The 22,496-nt window shown below is 47.1% G+C and overlaps 1 non-coding gene across 1 annotated transcript; it reads right to left on the bottom strand.

Annotated features, from left to right (window-relative positions):
* Positions 1 to 21,668: 21,668 nt before the first annotated feature.
* On the bottom strand, positions 21,669 to 21,740 carry TRNAC-GCA (transfer RNA cysteine (anticodon GCA)). The gene has a single exon. It is a non-coding gene; the product is annotated as a tRNA-Cys (tRNA).
* Positions 21,741 to 22,496: the final 756 nt, after the last annotated feature.

Below are 22,496 nucleotides of genomic sequence, written 5' to 3'. Positions count from 1 at the left end.
CTTGCGTACTATCGATAGTTGTTTTCTTGATGTTTATCTTCATTTCCGCTATTTATTATTCCGCACTCTGATATTTGGTAATGTAATAATGTCATTTTTAAGAACTCTGGATGTATGAAATGTATTAAGTATTGTAACTCGTTCTAATTATTGGATCCTTAGGAAAAATGTGGATCTTTTAGGTTCTCCCTTGGGGTGTGCCCGACGGATACCGCCCGCTGTAGCTTGCTTTCGGGGTGCTTAGTGTCTAGTGGAAGATGAGCGCCTCCATAAGTGTGCTATTTTTGGGTGGTTCTACCACACTCATCCTCTTGGATGGTGTCCCAATTGACATCATCCCCACCAGCAGCTACACTAGCACCTACAACGTCCTCCTCTCCACCACCGTCATCATCGTCATCGTCAGAGGAAGAAGAAGACACCACCGCCCTCCCTTGGTGATGAGTGGTCAAAGTGTGGCACTCACACCTGGTGCTCCTCCTCATGGACTGCAAAGTGGACCTCAAACTCGTGTGAGGGTCAAGCTCTGGCTCCTCCTCCTCCTCCTTCTCTGAATTTGTCTCAGAAAGGCTAGGGAGGTCATCAAACCTCAGCGGTGACTGAACTAGAGAAAGAGGTGGCAGCCCTACACGCTCTCTAGCCCCTAGATGGCTTCATGATTCTCCAACCAGTCCTGATATGCGGTCCTCACTTCATAGGTGCATGTGGTGAAAATAGCCTTAATCCATCTCCCAAACTTCTCCATCTTCTTTTCCTTGTGAGGCCTAGATTGGGATGACTCAGGCACATCCTCAATTGATGGAGAGCATCTCACTACCCTGCTAGCACCTGTCCCTTGGGTCTTCTCAATTTTGTAGATGGTGTGATGACCATCTTTCTCAAATCTGTAACCAGAGACCCTCTCAATCATAAACATGAGATAGGGGGCATAGTGTATCCCATTTCTCCCATCATCCATGGTGTTTCTCAGCTCACGCCACATGAAGCGAGGGACATTAAACTAGTCACCTCTAGGAGCAAATCTAGCAAGCACATTCCTCACATATCCATTAAGATCAGAAGCTGCTCCATCCTTGGGATTGATAGTGTGCCTGATCAAATTGTTTAGAATGTAATAATAGCTCTTTAGGCCACTGACTTTCCCATCTACACTTCTCCTGTCAATCCACATATAGGCAATATCATGGATCTCAGCTCTAGCCTCATCATGAATATAAGTGAAACCCTGCTCCTCCTCTCCAAAACCAAGGATCCGGCTAAAAGTCACAAAATCAACTCTATAATGTCATCCCTCAGTCATCTAGTGAATCTCATTAGTGTAGATGCTATAGAAGAAGGTGGCATGGAACTAGGCTAGCACTTCCTCATTCCAATTATATCTGAAGCTCATAATATCAGTTAGGCCAAATAACTCACAAGCCTTGATCACCTTATTGAATTCTAGCTCATTCTTTACCTTCATCTCCTCCCAATCAACATACTGCATCTTGACAACTTTGGATTTCTTAGAGTTGAAGTTCATAGATGCCTAGAAGTTGGAATAAAACTTATTTCAAAACCTGTAGTCTATCTCCAAATCCTTTGGCTGCTCATAGGGATTGTTCTCACGTGCTTCCTCCACCATCTTTAGCTTTCCTACATAGTTGAGCACAGGATGAGCATGTGTGTCAATAGGATGCCTCATGACTACATCCTCAGAATACTCTCTGATGTAGCTCCTATCAAACTCCTCAAGAAGAGGTGGAGTATCTAGGCAAGCACCTAGAGGAATGGTGTGGCCAACCCTCTCTAGGTTCTCCTCATCCTAGATCATCTTATCTCTCCTCCACCTGTCTCTGGCAAGATCTCTGCCTGCTACACTGCTGTTGCCCCCTATGGTCCTGCCACGACCACGATGAGGCATCTGCTTATGCCAAGGCTCGGTCATCTTCCTCTTCCCCCTCCCGTCATCATCACCTCTAGAGGACATCTATGCAAACAAATATAGGTCCAAATAAGAAATTGTACATAAGGGGTATAAAGGAACACTTGTAAAACACTCTAGATAGATGAGATGATTCAAATCTTGAGTTAGGAAAGAACTCTAAACTAATCAGGTCAGAGGGTGCAGCACTGCCGCACCCTAGGAGCGGCACTGCTGCACCTAGTGCTTTACCTCTCCCATGATTCAATTCTTCTCAACTATTTAGACTATTTCTCAAACATTCTCCTAAACCACTAGACAATCTTAGAATGAGTAGACCTAAATAAATACATGGAGTTGTCTAACTAAAACAGAGAGTCATCGATGGAACAAATCTGGTGTATAAATCCAACCAAAATAGAGAGTCATCGATGGAACAACATCTTCATTTACATGTTCAATCTATTGAGTGCGGCACTGCCGTGGGTACAGATGAGGCTCAACCAATGAATTGTTGTTTTGATTCAATTCATCCATCAAACTAGTTTCTACCCTAATCATGCAGTCACTAGAAACCATCTTCCAATAAATATAGAACTCCATGGCATAGATCAGGATTAGGTTAGGTTTTCACTTTGATTTACGTGGATTGAGGAGGAAAGGAAGAGAATGGCGCTGTCCATGAGCTACAGCTGCTGCTGGTGACGATGAGCAAGAGCAGCAGCAGGGCGTGGCACAACCGAAGGTGATAGTAGCGCTAGACAGAGGCGTAGTGGAGGCTGCATGCGCATGAGAGAAGAGGGTTACCCTAGGGGGCAGGTGAAATAAGAGGTAAGAAAATGGGCCCCCACAGTAACTACTGTCGTGGGACAAATTTCAGTTGAAATTCAAAGTGCGGCACTATCGCAGGGCAGGCGCGGCACAACCACACTCCCTAGTATAGCAAATTTAGCTACTAACTAAATACCTCTCTCTATATATAGGATATGGACACATATCTCAAGCACACTATGATCAGCAACAAATAATCAATACAAAGAGTGATCATAATGCACTTGTTTCTTATGATAAAACATTTTAAGCACAATATTTATACTTTTGTAATTTATTTCTCCTATCCATGCTAGTTCATCAATCAAGGTGTGCTATAGTTCAAACCACATTATGAGAATCAAGAATATTTAGCTCACTACACAAAGCATAAAACCTTGACTCATCAAGAGGCTTAGTGAAAATATCGGCTAGTTGCTTTTTGGTGCTCACATGGTGAATTTTGATATCTCCTTTGGCTTTGTGGTCTCTTAAGAAATGATGTCGGATGTCTATGTGCTTAGTTCTTGAGTGGCTTATGGGATTATTGGCTAACTTTATGGCACTTTCATTGTCACACAAGAGTGGGATTTTAGTGAAGTAACATAAAAAATCTTGAAGGGTTTGCCTCATCCAAAGTAGTTGAGCACAACATGCACCGATTGCAACATACTCGGCCTCGGCGGTGGAAAGGGTGACACAATTTTGCTTTTTAGAACTCCAAGACACTAGGGACCATCCAAGGAATTGACATGTCCCCAAAGTGTTTTTTTGATCTACTTTGCAACCGGCATAATCAGAATCCAAATACCCAAGTAGATCAAACCTAGAGCCCTTAGGATACCACAAGCCAAGGTTAGGAGTGTGTACTAAATATCTCAAGATTCTCTTAATGGACACTAAGTGACACTCTTTTGGGTTAGCTTGAAATCTAGCACACATGCACATACTAACAATAATATTGGACCTAGATGCACATAAATAAAGTAGAGAGCCGATCATGGAGTGATATACCTTAGTATCCATGGCTTTCCCTTCATCATTGAGATCTAGATATCCATTGGTTGGCATGGGAGTTTTGATAGGCTTGACATTCACCATGTCAAAATTCTTGAGCATATCATGGGTGTACTTCGTTTGAATAATAAAAGTTCCATCCTTCACTTGCTTGATTTAAAATCCAAGGAAAAACTTCAATTCACCCATCATGGATATCTCAAATCTCTTGGTTATGATCTTACTAAATTCCTCACAAAAAGAATGATTAGTACTACCAAATATTATGTCATCAACATATATTTGGCACACAAATATATCTTTGTCAACTTTGTGAGTGAAAAGGTAGGATCGGCTTTGCCTATTTCAAAGCCTTGTTTAAGCAAGAATTCCTTAAGACATTCGTACCTTGCTCTTGGTGCTTGCTTAAGCCCATAGACCACATTGGCCACCTCCGATCACAACGTACGACAAAACTACAAATATTTACTTGTTGGTCACTTTCTGCACAAACAGTTGGTGCCGTCTGTGGGGAAGACGCTGTATGTTCAACACATTTTGGTCATCGGATGACCCACTTTTCTGCCACCTTCACCATGGCAGGCTCAGGTAATACAATTCGCTTTGGCTCACTAGAGTTGCCCGCACTCCCACCTGTTGGGATGTGGGTTCCACCCGTCTCTAAGCCATCCCCACGAGGAGGCACTTGTTCCAGCGCCTATCAGAGGGGCGTCCTCCATCGGCTCTAGGACACGCGATGATTTCAACAACGAGGCATCTATGCTTCATTCTGAGCAAACTCTCTCCTCAAACCCTACTATGAGTAATGTACATGCTGTTATTTACTTGCTATTTTCTATCTTCCACCAATTACCCAAAGGGCCCCCGTTGTCCCCACCGTGACTGTTGTATGACCGGTTCCCCTACAGTCTCATGTCTCCCACGGACGTGTACGCCCGGGGGCTCCGAAGGATGCTAGCACCACCCCTCTCATGTCTGAATTCATGGGGATGGCGAGCTTTGCTCCCACATGTTTCCTCGACCTCATGGATGACGATGTTGAGAGTGACAGCTCTAGCATCGGCGACATGGTGCCTAGCCACCGTCTGTCTCAGGAGTGCTCTATGGCAGACGCTCTAGGACGGCCACTGGTGGTAACATAGTCCTTGCAGACTCACACCCCTCCGGACCCTCGTGCGGAGACCCCCGAGCTCACATGGGAGCACGGCAAGGAACCACGACAACAGTGGCTACACCAACCACCGACTGTGCCACCATGCTCGGTGCACCACATTGTGCCTTGTGCGCATAGACCGGCGAGTGGCGCCTAGGGTTGCACCCGTCGGGTCTAGCGCAACATCATGAGTAGGGGGAATGATCCCCCATAGTTCGCTTGGGCCAATCCGAACATTGCCACTGCGGCAATGCTTCTATGCAGCCTTCCTGAGCTGAACGACCCTCGGGAACAGGTGATCCACCGAAACCTTCGGGCACTAGTGGAGACCGCCACCGTTCAACAAGCGAAGAGCTCCGTATCGTGACATCGACTCATGGCCTCACTCTTCACTAGGGAAATGGGGACGCAGTAGATGAGTCGCTCCACTAGCTCACCGCTACAACCACCAAGCATGACACAAGAGGTCACACCTATGCCTCGTCTTGACTTGATGACTGCTCCACACCGACCACCTATGTACACGTGGCTTGGGCCGAGCCAAGATGCACGTAGTAGCGACCGGAGTCCTAGCCCTGATGGCCCAGGACCATGGACCTTTGTCCAACACCTCCAGCGAGCGCCACTCCCGCCGTGCTCCAACGGAGGCCGAGGCAAAGGCAAGGCCAAACACTAGGATCAAGATGAGGGCCCCTCCATATAGAAGGGGAAAAAGAACAGAAAAGATCGCCACTGACCGGCTGACTCCGCGTCGGTCGCCACGGGTGATCACACAGACAAGCATCCCTAGTAGGTCCTTCCGGGCCACTTCCATGAACTCATGGAGAGCCCATACACCAACCACGCCTACCCTGTCAAACACCTCTGCAAAGACTGCAAGCTCCTCAAGCGCCTTCTGCGATAGGCCGGTGGGCCAAAGGTAGAAAAAGGCAAAGAAGCAACGACCAAGAAAGGGGGCGTAGCGGGCAAGGATCCGGACGACTGAAGGTTGAAGTGATCCAACCGGACGTCTACCAACTGAAGGACGACAACGACGACATTCTCACCAAACGCTTGGAACAGCTATGTCATTTTTCTTACCGTAAATTTTAGTCTTACCATTGTTTACTTAGCGTTTGCTCCTATAAGGGCACCCTGACCCGAACACTTTTCGGCCCGGGTCGCTCAGGGGCTCCACGAGGGTACACTACTACCTCTTTTTTTTGTTTACTATCATATGGTGAAACTCCTTCTTACCCACACAAAAGGGTAGTTTGTTCCTTTAATTTGCCTTACGTAGCTTTGCTCTAAAACATTCTGACCGATTGCACCCCACCTTTCCCTATGGTTACGAGCAGCTGAGCCTCCCGGGCCATGCCCTAGGCTCCCAAGGTTGCAACCTACGGGACGAACGGGCAAGTACGAGAAAGAAAGAATAAAAAATAAAATTATGCTAAGGGAAAACTAAGGAACGAAAGGGACAAGCTTCCTCGAATGGAGTGACTCCATCACAAAAAACAAAACTGACTGTAGTCATTAAGTACACAAGAATGTTTACATGGGGGCTCCCCTACGAACTTAATCTTTTTACATCTACTAAGCTTCTTATACTTTACAAACTATTGGGTGGCTCGGCGGCATCTGCTGTCGGTATGACCGGCAAGGGCACGGGCTGCTCACTCCCTGGTGGGACGACATTCGGCTCAGTCAGAGCTGGGGCAATATCCAGCTCTAACCTAGGCTCTGTGCCATCCGTAGGCTGGGCGACGTCCCCCAACGCATGCTTCTGGCCGTGTCTTCATGGCGGACGTCCATCACCCACTACATAGAGACTTGCTCTGCCACCAACCTTGCGTACGGCAGCAAGCTCTCCCCGAGCGTTTGGATGTCCTCCATGCTCAAGCCATCAGCATACCCACTAAGATAGTGGCAAAGTCTAGGTTTAGGTGGTACGTCGCCACTAAGGTCAACACCCCCGATGCTCCATAGAACAGCCCACTTGTGATAAGGTCTTGGACCACATCCAAGGCCTCCACTAGCTAGATGGCGGGCGCGCTAGTACTTGGCACTGACCCAAAGACCTCCAAGACGACAAGCTGGGCAACATTACGAATCTGGTCAAGTTCCCCCTCGAGAGCACGTCGCTCTCATGGGACTTGGCTAGCCCCTCTCCATTCCGGCCAAAAGCCACCTTGACCATCTCTAGGTCCTGCTCCAACAACTTTACCTTTCCGCCTAGCTCTAGAAGAAGGGCGACAAGCTTAGAAACAAGCTGAAGGAAGAAACCAACATGACAAAAAACAAAAAAGGTACATGCCGAGGTGAAAGTTCTCAAGGGTGGAGAATTCCTCCACCTATCGGGCCACCTGCTCACGCAGCTGGGCGCTCGCCTCCTCCATCCCCATCACCCAGCCCTAAAGTGCGAGCACTTCCTAGTCTGCCTCCGACCGAGCATTCTGCTCTGACTCCAGGACCTTTTGCGCCAACTCTAGGGTGTTCCTCTCTGACACAAAGGCGCTCCGCTCTGACTCAAGGGTCTCTAGGGATTTTTGGAGCGCCGCCTCTATATCCGCTAGGGATTTCCACAACCCCACCTCGGTCTCTGCCTAGCGGGCCTTCACCGCCTCAAGACCCCACTCAGCGGCGGTCGACCGCTCTGCTACATGTTGCTCCTCCTCCCGCACCACGGTCACCTCGACCACCCAGTCTTGGGACTCATGGTGGGTAGACTCTAGCTAACGCTCAAGCTCAGCCACCCAGGCTTGCTCCATCCGGAGGAAGTGGGACTTGCGAGATAACATCTCCTTTAGACCCTATGAAAAACAAGCATGCTGAGGCAACCAACAAGAGATTCAGAGGTCAAGGACAAATATGGGAGACTCACCTCCATGGTGAGCTATAGGTCGACCGACTAACTGTTGGGCGGACTTAGCTTGCTCCTAGGTGTCCTTGAGCTTCAAGGATAGGTTAGTGAGTTCAAACACCATAGCAAGTCCTTTCCCCCCAAGGATGTCCCAGAGCTAACACTCCTGGGAATCCCAAAGGAAGAACCACACCTTTGCTGGGTCCTCGGGGTAGGGCCACTCCAGGTCACCATTCGACAGCCCATCGGAGGGCCTAGCCTCCGACTGAACCATCGCCAGCTCCCATGACAACACCGGTAGCTCCACCATGTCATTCGCCTCATCATTGGATGGGATCTCCACCACCTTGGTTGCACGGGCCACCGCTGGGTGTTCCGACTCTGTCTCAGCCATGTCTCCCCCTAGCGCCTTTAGCTCTGACCGCGAGGGTGAGCCATGCAGCCCTCCACCCGATGAAGTAGGGAGCTCAGTCTCCCCCTCCTCTTCCACCTCTACTGGTGGAGGAGGGGCCACGAGAGTTACCTCTGATGTGACCTCCACCGTTTGCATTGGGATTGCTGCCAATGCCACCACCGCCGCTACCACCGTATTAGCAACTGACCTGGGGGGCACCACCTTTGGAAGGGAAGGGTTTGCCGCCACCACCCTGTTCCCCCCACTGCTCACCGCGATGCGCTGTAGGGTGGGCCTCCAAACCTCCTACATGGGAGTTGGGGCGATGCTCAACCCCATCATCACCCAGTCGCTGACAAAAAATTGCAGGTGAGTCATACTCCAAAAAGACTCAACAACAAAAGATCAAAAAGAAACAAAGAAAAACATACCGGGAGGCAAGCGGCACGACTCTAAAGGCAAGACCCGACATCAACGGGACTATAGGGCAAGGACCGCTCCTAGGCTATGACCCAAGCCCCCTCACTTCAGCTAGGGGCGGAGTTGTCCCAACCGGCTCCTTCTTGGCCTACGGGTCACCACGACCCTCGACTCGGGATGCCCCAACTAGAGCAATAGGCGGGGCATCCTCCAGCTGTGAGTCACGCACTAGCACCAGTCCCGGCAACGCATGGGTGCTAGCACACTCCTTGGACCGCTCAGCTTGCTCGGCCACATCCACAGTAGGCGGGGATGAGACTGGCAATGCCACCAAGGGGCATGGTGACCGTGTTCGCTTCGCCTCCCCTTCATCGACAGCGTTCATGCTCACCGCATGCTTCCTCGGCATGGGAACCACCGCGCGCCTCTCTGCCTCCTGTTCATCACAAGCAGACATCACCGCAGGGTCACGACGCTCCGCCGAGGTCACAACGACCTCCAAACTTTCCTCCTCCTCAGAGAAAACCATGTCATCCACATCTGTGGGATCCCCTGACTCAAGCTTGGACTCAACGTCACTCTTATTTTCCCTGGCTTTCACGCACTGGGCAATCTCCTTCTTCTTATACCTCTGGTGAGCGACCTCGGCTTTCTTCTTCTTCCTAGCATCCGTTGCCTCCTTCTGGGCGGCCTACCGCGCCATGCCCTCTGGCCCCTTTAGAAGGTGTGGTCGGGACCTATAAGCATCAAGCCCCTATGCAACAGGCAACTCTAGATCAAAAAGCAGGAAAGCAAGAGGGAAAAAGAACATGAAGTAAAGAAAGAGGAGCATACTAGTTTGGACACCACTGAGGCATTGAGAGGTATGGGCTTTCCCTCTACCTTCTCTTTGGGCTTCAGCTGCAGCACTCGGTCAAGGTGACTCCAAACCTCATCATCCGGTAGCTCCTCCGGAGACGCATGATCAAGGTCCAACAGGCCGCCATACCTCCACATCGACCACGACCTCTCCACCAATGGAGCAATCCGGCAGCGGTAGAGGGTGTGGAACACCCATACTCCATCTAGGCCACCCCGCATGAGCTTTCGGAGCTCCTCCTCAATGATCTCTAGCTTCTTCTTCTCTCGACGGGAATAGCCCCACGACCAACTATCCTGCTTCTCTGGCCTCCCACCGGTGAACGCCGAGAATGATGCCTCCACCAGATTCCCAATGTAAAACCACTCCCCATGCCACCCTCGGTTGGAGTCATAGGGGATGTACATGGGATACGAGCCTCCTATGCTTGATTTCCTCTGTAGGGCAAAACCCCCACCGACGTGACCTCGGGTGGATTCCCCACCGACAAAGCTCACCCAGAGAATAGCCGCTGAAAGAAATCCATGTGCGGCTCCATCCCGAGGAAGGCCTCGTAGATGGTGACAAAGCTGGCGATGTGCAGCACCCCCATTGGATTGAGGTGCTACAGCTCTAGACCCCACTCATTGAGGAGTCCACACAAGAACTAGTGCACAGGGTATCCTAACCCATGCTCATGGAAGGCAATAAAGGAAACCACCTCGTCAGGCTGAGGTTGTAGAAACTCCTCCCTCCCGATAGCCCTCTAGTGCACCACCTCCTTTGGCAGCAGAATCCCCTTTGTAGTGAAGGCCTTCAACACCGACTCCGTCATAGTGGACGACCTCTAGTCCGACATTTCGCTCTGGGATCGCAAAAGGATTTGTGAGTTTTTCTCTTCTCCCTCGCTCTCTCCCGTTTCTTTCCCTCCCTTTTTTCCTAAAAACCACCACGGCTCTCAAGAACGCTCTCGATAAGAAGGAAAAGGAAAGGAGACGGAAGATGAGGAATAGGTGAGAGAACAGGGCAAAAAACCTTCTCCCTTCTCCTACTTAAGGAAAAGGGTGCAACAGCTGGGGAAGGCACGCTGATCGGGAAAGATGAAATGTTGGAGCAAAAAACTCTCTCTTTCCCATTTAATGCAGATGGGACGCACCCTGACCGACAAGATGTGCCCTGCCCAATGGAACGGTGCCTGATCATGCGAGGATGTGGCCTAGGCATGGCCCACCACTACCGCACGCCAACCACTACCACACGATGGGCACAAGAACCAAAGTGCCACCACATGCAGGCAGCCCTGCGCTTCCCCAGGCGGGACTTGGAAAAAACCCCAAAACAGGATCTCCGCTAGGAGAGACCATTGGGCTTCCTAAAAGTCGATTGAATGGCTCAAGAAAAAACACCGAGGGACAGGTAAGGAGCAAAGGGATGCCCCATGTAGGTCATGTCGACTCCGTTGCGAATGACGAGCACGGGTCCTGGTCGGACATTTCCGACTAGAGCTCTTCAAACCCCGTCACTTGAGTCATCAAGGTAACACTATTGACCCCCGTTATTTCTTTATAATCATTTCATACATCCATACGCGCATTCATTCCATATGCCCATGCCCCTCGGATGATTCGGGCCTTGAACCGCCCGGGGGCTCGGGAACTAAGCATCACACATGCAGCGAAATGCATCACAAACGCTCCATGTTGCATCACGAAGCGGCAGTTGCCTCATTCGACATGAGCAACGACCGACTGGGGTTCGAAGGCTAGCCCATGAAGGGCTCGAGTGATATGAACCCGGGACGGCGTGGATGTATGATCGGTGTTGATGTCCTCATCATCGAGGCCACCCCACATCAAATAGAACCAGGGGAGAAAAACACAGATGAGCCCCATGCAACCATCGCCTGGTCTGCCCAAAGCAGATAGGGTCAACTCAACCTTCTTGTTCGATCCTGAACCTCTTACCAAGCCCACATAATCTCCATCAAGGGGAGGCCATCAGGCCACCCGGGTCAGTCTCCGAAACGACCCAGGTATCTACCGGGTTGTAGGTAAAGGAGCAGTGAAATGTCATAAGAGGGCTATGCCGACCCTGTCATGAACGACGGACCTAGATTCCACTCAATCATACCTGTTAGCGAAATCACCGAGTGTGTCACTCGAGCCCGAGCAATCGGGACAAGGGACAAAACTCAGCCCCTCTGGTTGTGAGAAACCGAGGACAGGGTAATGCACACAACTCAAACCAACCCCTACCAAAGCCCAATGGGGCTTGGGGGTCAAGACATTCAAAAAAACCTAGGTCTACGATCCCGAACTCACCCCCATCCGGCTATGCTTTGAATACACACCAAACGCCTAGGTCTACGACCTCGAACTTGCCCCATCCGGCTATGCTTCAACTACACACCAAATGCCTAGGTCTGTGACCCTAAACTTGTCCCATTAGGATATACAAGCCCCAGCTAGCCCAATCCCTAAACTAACTAACTACCTCGGCTGCACGGGTTGCACCGTGGCTATGATCCATGACTCTGACTCGCCTGATCCCACGACGTGCACCGATGCTAGGATCAGCGACCACCATCTTGTCCGATCCCTATACTAAAACTACCTCGGCTGCGCAGGCTGCACCGAGGCTAGGATCCACGACTCTGACTCGCCCGATCCCACGGCGCACACCAATGCTAGGATCAGCGATCTCCGTCTCGTCCGATCTATAAACTAAAAACCACCTTGGTTGTGCAATGACACCTTGGTTGACAACTCCATCTTGACTAAAAAACATGCACACACACACCCGCTGACAAACCCCCCCGGACGATTCTACCCGAATCACCCAGGGGCTCGGGGGCTACACCCACGGGTGCGCTCGTGCGCACCCGCTAATGAAACAAAAACTTCCCTGCTGGCAACACGGAAAACACCCTAGATTCTGCCCAAATTGACCCAGGCTTGGGGGCTACACCCATAGGTGCGCTCACACGTACCCGCCGTCAAGACAAAAATCCGCTAGACGATTCTACCCGAATCGCCCGGGGGCTCGAGGGCTCCTGTCGGGTTCATAAACCCAGGGTCCCTCATGGACCTGCTTCCCAACAAAGGCTCAGCCCAAGCAGACAACACACAACTCATGGGTTGGCCCAAGTATCTAAACAACAGGACAGAAGGGTGATCCAATCACCGACTAGAAGGCCAGGGCAAGGAGGAGCGGCGCCTATTTTTTGACTCCGGCCCACCTCTCCGACCGGAGCACTCACTTCGATCTCCAGCCGCTGCCGAATGGCCTCTTCGACTGGAAGGCCTGGCCAAAGCACTACTTCTAACTTCGACCCCACGTCTTCAACCGGGGTACGCAAAAACATGTTCACTGCTCTTCTCCGACTGGCGCAATCAGAGCCGACTAGGACCAACCGACCAGGGACGCCCGCTCAGAAAGGACCAGGGAATGAATGAAGAAAGCAAAGCAAGGCGCACAAAGTCAAACCACGATACCAGGGACCGTACCCTGTACACCTACAGAAATAGTACTCTGCAACCTCCCTGGCACAAACAGTATTATAGGCACCGACATTTTACCTACAATATTGTGGGCGCCATTAACTCCCATATGGTAAGGCTCCCCCACATGCCTCTGGGCATCGACAGTGTTGTGGACGCTGACTTTTACCATACCGAGCAAACATGGTAAAACTCCTCACATGCCTCTGGGCACCAACACTATAGCAGGTACCGACATCTGCCATACCCGAATGAAACGATAGAACCTCCCACGTGCATCTGACATCCAATGGTATTATGGGCACCTACCATCATCATGTACCCACCGGCGTGGTCAACAAGGCTTAGAAGCATATGTACTCTCTCCCTCTCACTTGTAAGGACATCCTCTTCATCTATAAAAGGGGGTGCGCTCTCTCCCAACAGGGAAGTGATTCTAGATTCATTAGATTGACCAAGTTCACTAGTTCACAACCATAGAACTACTAGGTTTGGACCTCAAGCACACGCTTGAACACTTAGCTCATAGTGGAGCTCCTGTCGCCCTCCACCCTTCTGACCAGAGTTTGACCAGACCTCTTGTACCCTCCATCTTTTTCCTTCTCATTTGTAACCCCACTGCAAACTTCGAGCACCTAGGCTCAGGAATAAAGTCACCGACCGACTCAAACTAGACATAGGACACATTGCCTGAACTAGTATAGACCCTGTGTCATTGAGTACTAGGCCACCTCCGATCACAACGTACGACAAAACTATAGATATTTACTTGTTGGTCACTTTTTGCTCCGACAAGAGGAATCCTCCCTTCTAAAGACTTCCACACCCTTATCCAAAAAGAGACAATTATAGTCCATCTCACACAATTGAGAAATAGACAACAAATTGTAACTCAATGAATCAACATGTAATACATTTGTAATTGAATGCTCAAAGGTTATAGCAACTTTACCGAGACCAATCACATCCCCTTTCAATTGTGTCCAAAGACAATATTTTCATTTGAGTGCGTCATCAGGGAATATGATGAGAACATACTCCTTTCTCTGGTCATATGATTTATACATCCACTATCAAGCACCTAACTTGATCCACTAGAGGAGTATGCCTACAAAACAAGTTTAGTTGCTAGATTTAGGTCCCCAATTTGACTTGGGGCCTTGCATGTTAGTCACAAGAATCTTAGGAACCCAAATAGAAGTACTCCTATATATGTTGGTTTCCTTTCCAACATATTTTGCCACCACTATCCCACTATTGTTGTTCCTCAAAATAAAGCATGATGTCAAGCTTTGTCGAGGTGCATAAGTCTTCGGTTGGTAGGCATACTTATTCTTGGTGGCCCACACTGGTTCCTTAGGCTTCTGAAAACCTATTTCTCCTGGTACACCTTCTTCTTGGGCTTAGTTTGATCAGGAACAAAATTAGTAGCCTTCCCATTTTTGTGGGGTGTGGCACTATCGCCCTTCACTGTGGCACTGCCGCTCTGGGATGCTACACTACTGCGGTCTGTGCAGGCTGATCTGTACCAATTTTGCCCTTCCTCTCAAACTATACACACTCAGCCATTCACTATCCTTCTTCCATTTGTCTTGGCTCTTTTTGTGTGACCGAGCCCATGCTTGATTGAGGGATGCCTTCCTTGCTTGAATTGTGGCCCTTTTGATTCATCAACCTTCTTGTCATTGGATTGGGTCACACTTATCCACCCTTTTTCAATGACTTCATTGGGCCTAGCAATATCCTTTCTCATAGCTTCCATGTTTGCAAGATTAGTAGAATAAGCATTCAAGTCAAGATTAAAACATTTTCCACAACCTTGACTAGTAGATGGAGTAGAGGTTTTCTTTCCCTTAGTGAGATGTGAGTTGCTATCCTAAAGAATGCTATATTGCATTTCAAGTTCTTTGTGCTTTTCATCTAAGTCACAATACTTTTTCTTGAGAGCTTTATTTGCTTTCTTTAAGATAGCATGGTCCTCTTGCTCTTTGGCCAAGGCCTCGCGCAAGGATTCCACCTCACTTCTCTCTAATGCAAGAGCTTCTTTGCTAGCAATGTAGAGATCCACTTGTTGAATAAGAGTCTCTTCTCTAGATTATTGCTCGGCTTGGATGCTCTCTAATCCTCCATTATCTTAGTGATGAATAATTTGGTCTTTTCATCCAAATTTTTAGTTATCATGTTTATTTCTTCATCACTAGAGCTATCACTAATATCACTACTAAAGATATCACTAGGAGGTGGAGGAGATTTGGCCTTTAATTTGGATTTTACCTTCTCACGCTTTGCCATGAGACAAGTGTGAGGGGAGTAGTAGTCATCATCAGACATGTTGTTGAAGAGCCTTGGTGTAGGGGATGACTTATGAATAGCGATAGTTGCAACCTTCTCATCCTTTTCACTTGTGCTCTTTTTAGTTGAGTCCCATTCATGCCCAATGTGAGCCTCTCCCATGTTTTTCTTACTCTTTCTACGTTCAGCCTTGTCCTCTTTCTTGTCCTTCTTATATTTGTTGTCCTTGATCTCATATGTACACTTGACAATGAAGTGATCGGTGCTTCCACAATTGTAGCATGTCCTCTTTTTCTTGTTTGGGAAGCTTCTCTTCACTACCTTGTAGCCTTGCTCCTTTAGCCTCTTGTGAAACCTCCTCATAAAGAGAGCAACATCATCAATCTTCTCATATTGATCATCATCATTTTCACTTTCACTTGAAGATGACGTGGTCTCTACTCTTTCTTGAACTTGATTGCTTGCTTTGGGCTTGCTAGTTGAAGCTTGTTGGTTGATCTTGGACTTGCTTGTAGAGCCTTGCTTGCTTGATTTGTTGGCCTTGAGAGCTACATCTTTGAAATTGATGCCCTCTAGCTTTGCTTGCAATTCTTCAAGTTTCTTTCTCTCATTTGCTTCTTCTCTTTGCATCTCAAAGGTCAAGATCCTCCCAAGTATATCATTTGGTGTGAAGTACTCAAACTTCTTCTTGTCTCTAATTAGAGCGACTACAGTCTCATTTCTAAGTGAATAAGCTTCCAACATAATATTGACAACTTTGTGATCATCTAGCTCATCACAACCATAGCCTCTAATCTTGCCCACCATTGTCATCAACTTATCAAACATCTCTTGTAGCCCCTCTCCATCCAAGATTATAAACTGGTTGAGCTTTGACATCAACAAGTCAATTCTTGCCTTTCTCACTTTGTCAACCCCTTCATGTGCTAGGTGCAAAGTGTCCCATATTTGCTTGGCAACATCAACTCCAATCACTCTATTGTACTCATCACCATCCAAGGCACTAAGCAACACACTTGTGGCTTGACCATTGAGGTGAATGATTCTCATCTCTTCTAGTGTTGGGTTCTTAGGATTAATCGGTGGCTTAAATCCATTGCAAACAATCTCCCAAATGCTAGGGTGAAGACCTATAAGATAGGCTCTCATCAAGTGCTTCCACTTGGCAAAGTTAGTCCCATTAAAATGAGGTAACTTGCCCACGGGCACATTGATGAAAGACCTCCGATCATGGTTACTCATAGGAATAGAAGAGTAGTTAAATGATACAGTGGCATATTTATTGTTGTTAACCTTGCCCTTTTCTTTCTTCTCCTTCTTATTCCCCTTCGACACTTGGTATGACTCATCATCATCTCCATCTTTGGAACTACTTGATATGCTTGATGATGCACTTGTTTCCTTCTCTTCTTCTTCCTTCCTTTTCCTAGCTTCTCTTCTTTTTCTTCTTCCTTGTCTCTTGAGCCTTCTTTCTTCTTTCCTTTGCTTCTTCTCCTCTAACTGCTGCTCCACCTTCTTCTTCTCTCTTGCTTCTTTTTTAGCTTTCTTGCCTCCTTCCTTCTTATTCTCTCATTATCATTGAGAGCTCTTTTAGCATCGGTAGCCTCAAGATGTGGTAGTGTGGTGTTGCTTGTTGTCGACGCGCTCAGCTCGCTGCTGTCTGTGTCGACATCCACCTGCTTCACACCACTAGTTCCTCCTCCGGGCTTCATACCTCTGCGGTGAAGCATATATGAGGTAATATGCTTTGATACCACTTGTAGGATCTCTGGTTGGCCTAGAGGGGGTGAATAGGCCTGTCAAAACAAACACTCAAACTTTTATCTAATTTACCCTGCGGCACTGCCACTCTAGAGAGCGGCACTGCTGGACCAGAACAGCGGCACTGTCGCACCTACAGACAACTTTGAGTCATAGTTCAAAATCAGTGAAAGGAAATTTAGATCGGAGAAATTTCTTAGCCTACTACAGGCATGATAGTCACAGATCAAAAGCTAGAAGTTGTAGGAACACCATACACAAGTAGATCAAGTAGAAACCCTAGAAATTACCTCAACAACAATATAACATGCAAGTAATATAAATCAAGCATAAGAGACACAATGATTTATCCTGTGGTTCGGCTCGCTACCAAGGCTTGCCTATGTTCACATTGTTGAGGTTAGCCACTAAAGGCTTAGGGCTTTCCAACCCTTCCTCGTTCTCAAGTCAAGAGACTTAACTCTTAAGATGAGGGGTGAGTTTACTAGCTTCAAGAGATAGTTACAAACCTCTCAAGGCTGCCACATAATTTGGCAAGCTCCACGGGCGACGCTCTAGCCAACTAAGAGCCAAGCTCCAAGAGTAACAAACACAACCGCTGGTCAAAACGTGAACCAAGTGCTCTTTTGAGTTGAGGAATCAATGGAGCTGCTCTCTAATTGAATTTTGGACCCTTTTCTCTCAAGGATTGATGGAGAAATCAATGTATTTGCTTGAGGGTTTAAGGTCAACAATGGAGGGAGAGAGAAAGAGAGGCTCTTTTCTATTTTGGACGAGCTGGAATGAGAAAGAAGAGGTAGAGAGCCATTGGGGAGGAAGGGGAATGGTATAAATACCTCATAGCCCCCAACAGTCACTTAAGTCATGATAGTGTCGTGGCTTAAGTGTGGCAGTGCCGCACTGCGGCAGTGCCTCTCTTCAAGTGCGGTAGTGCCACACCACGCACGACAGCAAGGGTAAGAGTGAAGTGTAGACTATCTTGGCTATGAATCTAAGGATGCATATGTATGTTTGAGCACTTGGTAGCACATATTAGCTTAAGCATTGTGTCTCCCTTTATAGTATGGCTTTTCTTATACTCAAATTCAAAATATAAAAGAATTTAAACCTACTTTGAGTTTGAAGCCATCAACATTTGCAATTGGGGGCTCCTCCATTTTGTGTAGCATCTTCGAATATAAACTCCCTGCTTGTCATCTCAATAAATCTCATTAGTTCTCTAATTACGTGGTCATTATCACTAAAACCCACAATTAGGGCTTGATCGCACTTTCAGAGTATTCTGGTGAGGAGGTGACTACCACTCAGGTGTATAACCACCTGAGGAAGTGGAGGCAGAGATGGGGGAGGGTTTGCAAGCTCAAGGACCTTAGTGGGGCACTTTGGGATGATGACACCAAGGCCATCATGTTGGATCAGGACCACTATGCTAGTCATGTGAAGGTAAATGTTGGGGTGTAGTTAATTATTTGTTTTTTGTCCTATTGTTTATTTACCTTGATCACTAACCTGCTGCTATGTTTTATGTGTTGATGTAAGACCACCCCAAGGATGCTAAGTACCTAAACACCCCTATCAGGTTCTATGATGAGATGGATACCATCTTTGGCAGCACCTGTGCAACTGGGAGGTTTGCTGTTGGCTCAAATGAGCCCCTAGGGGTGAGCAACAACATCATTGACACTACAGCAGGCAAGATGGAGGGCACATTTGGGCACTAGCAGCTGGGGGATGAGAAGGCTGACCATGGGGAGAGTAGCAAGGCCACTGAGCCTAACAACTCTACAGTGGGTGGGAAGAGGAAGAGGGCTTGCTTTAGTGAGGATGAGATGTTGCTCATGACCAACATGACTAATGCAGTCAACAATGTGGCCAATGCTTTGAGGGAGACAGGGCCTGCTCATGTTGATGCTAACCTTTACCATGCTGTGATGGACATGCCTGGATTCATAGAGGAGGCCTTGATTGTGGCATTCAACCACCTTCTAGACAACAAGGCACATGGTAAGGGTTTTGTGGATATGGTGGACAGCCTAGGGTTATCTGGCTTAGGAAATTCATAGCCAAGCACTACTACATCTAGGATGCTTGCACTCTACCTCTATAGCAAGCTAGAGGAGGGAAGCAGTTGAGAACCCTTATATTTTCTCCACCCTCCTTAACCACTCTCCTTCCCTCATCTTTTGTACAGTGACATAGGTCCTTTTGTGCAGCAAGGTAGCTTAACTGACATCACCTGACCTTTTGGGGTATTTTGGTTTCTCATTTGGGGGTGGCTAACCATATTTATGTAATATTTGCTTGTGGTGATGGCAGCTGAGGCTGCTGGTACTTGATCTGGTAAGGCTTGTGATGGACATGAATGGTTGGAACTATTTATGCATGAGTTGCCTATTTATTATGTTTACAGTTTGCTTTTGGGTGGCTGGTTTGCCACACCATGGGATACATCCATACCCAACTAACTACCTGATGTGGTGATGTTTCATCATGTGGCTAGCTAGGGATGGGTGCATCTCATGATGTGCAACCATTCACCACTACTAATCACTTTCTGTCATCCTTTGCTATTTTGCTTCTGTTTCATGGTTTGAAACACCATGTGACACGTCCATTCCCAATTAGCATCATGATATGCTCATCTTTCATCATGTTGGTAGCTGAGGATGGGCGTGTCACATGCTTTGCAACCATTGAGTAGGACTAACTAGGTTTTTGGACTTGTTAATTGGGTTGTGAAGGTGAGGATTTGGGTAAGGCCTATGATGATGATATACTATGATGAGGTGGCATTGTCTTCTTTTGATTCTGTTGTTTTTGCTTTTCCTTTCTATGCTGCAACCTAGGGTGTCTGATGGCTGATAACTGCTATGTCTAGGCAAATAAACACACCCTTTTGGTATTGTCCAGTGCTTGAGTTTATATTGTCCAGTGCTTGAGTCTTATTACCCAGTGCTTGATTCTTTTTTCCTTGATCTTTTATGTGACTTAATTAGTGTCACCAATGATTCTATACCAATGTTATATGAATTTAAAGAAATCTGAGGCCAACATTTTGCTATGCCAGTGATGTCTTACATGCTGGATGGATTAGGATGAAGGCCATGTACTTTGCTTCTTACGTCTTCTCCTGGTGCCTAAACCAAATTCTTGTTTGGTTACTCACCTGTAGAAGCCACAAGAAGTGAACTAGTGGTCTGTGGCCATCAACCACATGACTGAGGCCTATGCTACTCTGCTACCAATGATGTTTACGCTCATTTGGTTCGATCCATAACATAAACTGAGGCAGCTTGTTACTTTCTGCAAAACTCAGATGAGTCCATGGTATGTGGTTTTCAATGGTCATAAGCCTGGAGTTTACTCTAGTTGGGCTGAGTGCCATGGCTAGGTGAATGGGTACCGTGGGAATTCCTACAAGAAGTACAAGTCCTATGATGATGCCCAGGCTGCATTCAACTCAATAAACAACTCAAACTTCCTCTTATGTGCTGCTGATGACTTGTCCTCTCCTAAACCAACCCCTCCTCCATCCTTATCACTGAAGACTGTTTTAGTTGTTGGACTGCTCATTTATGTGTTCTACTTGTGGATCAAGCTGAGATTATGTACTTGTTGTAAGTGTCAAGTTTAGGCCTCAAATATGTTGTGTTTGTATTGTTGGGACTGCCAGTTAATTGTTTAGTTAAGGTTGTGTTACGACTTGTCAATTTTCCTTGCTATTTCCTTGCTGCAGTGGCTATTGCTGGCGCTACTGATGGTTGGTGGCAGTTGCTGTCATGCCATCAGCCGTTCAGGCAAACAAACACCTTCCTATTTGGGAAGTTGATGTTAGTTGGGGATATCTGCCACTTGGGCCAGGCAAACAAACAACATCCCACCCCCAGCCGGCCTCTTCTTGGGCCACCAAAACAAACACCTGGACCACCAAAACAAACACCTGGAGTTGCACCACTAGAGGCTGCCTCACCCTGGCCTGGCTAGGTTGGGATGAACGGGCCACCGTGGGCCAGGGAAACAAACACGGCCTTTATGACTGAATGACGACCTTTAGAGCGTTAACGTGGACTAGGGGTGTCATATGCCAATAGATGAAAAGGGATACTTGGTGCATCCATGTAGGGAATTTGCCTTCAAACTCACCTCCTCTATTTAACACATTTTATGCCAGATTGCTTGTTTTGAGTGCTTTTACTGTTACCTAGAGTAGTTCGTAGGATATCTTATAAAATTTAGCTATATTATGTCGCAAAACTCTTTTGGATGATAAATAGATCACTAGTTTAGCCATAGTTGGGTCACATCCACGTGCATACTGAGACACCGTGATTTCCTACGTTACATATATATTACCACCACCATGGTTTTCTTGATGTTTCAGACAAAGAAATGCGCTAACTACAACCTCCTTTTTCACGTCTAAAACCTCGGGTGTACCTACACCTTTATGTAAAAAAAAAACTCAGCTATACTTGAGTACAGGGAGTACTTTTTATCCCAAGTACTGAGATGATGCCGTTGCTCAAGCGTAAGTTGAAATGTAGTATCAAATCAAATACAATAAATATAAAAGTAAAACTACTTTGATGGGATGGGTGCACGACCTGGCATTTACTAAGTTAGTCTCCTTTTGTTTGAGAGAAAAAAAGGAAAGAAAACCATTATGGATTCAAAAAAATGTTTTTAGAACAATTTATTTAATATATTAATTAAAAAATTAAAAAGGGATACTGCATCAAGGGCCCAACCGGGTTCGAACCGGTGACCTATTGATCTGCAGTCAATTGCTCTACCACTGAGCTATGGACCCTTGGACATATGCTCAAATTACAAAATGATATTAGTATATAGAATGATTAGGCATCACACATAACCCATTTTTTTTTACTGTCAATGAGGGGGGAAAGGCTCCCCCCACCTGGTTTTTCTTATCATTGATCTAGGCTCAAGGAGCCCATCTGTTTGAAGAGTTACATCGTCGTCATTTACAATTTACTGATTACATAAAGGTGACAAGAGTTGGCACCAAACATCAGCTACCTCCCTTCTTTGGTAATCGAGATCTCCAAAGCTTTGCATCACACATAACCCATAGCAGAAGCTATCTTGGTCTTCACACATATTACATACCCTCTGAGATTTGGGATCACAGATTCACATCTATGTTGTGCTGCTTGTTGTTGTAGTAGGAGCCCCTACGAGGTTGTTATGCCCTCACTCTTGAATTCAAACACCAAGAAAAAAGAAGTCGTTGCTGTAATGGCAGTGGCGGATGTAGGATTTTAGTATAGGGTACGCCGCACCAAAAAAATTTCTTATGCAATTCAATAAAACCATTTTCACATCGGTAAGCCATATTCCAGTTCGGTAAAACGACATGCATTAATAACATGATAAGCCTTAAATTCAACGATTAAGCTAGAACACTAGTACAGATTTTGAAATCAATGCCGGTTCAAAAAGGCCATCAGTGTCAGTTTTTAAACCGGCATAACTAAAGTGCCAGTGATGATGGCGCTCATCAGTGCCGGTTCTAAAAAACCGACAGTGATGTGGTTTCCAGAAA

Source organism: Miscanthus floridulus, chromosome 4 (genome assembly GCF_019320115.1).
Source record: "Miscanthus floridulus cultivar M001 chromosome 4, ASM1932011v1, whole genome shotgun sequence".
NCBI lineage: Eukaryota > Viridiplantae > Streptophyta > Magnoliopsida > Poales > Poaceae > Miscanthus > Miscanthus floridulus.
This window is presented reverse-complemented; position numbering and strand designations above follow the sequence as displayed.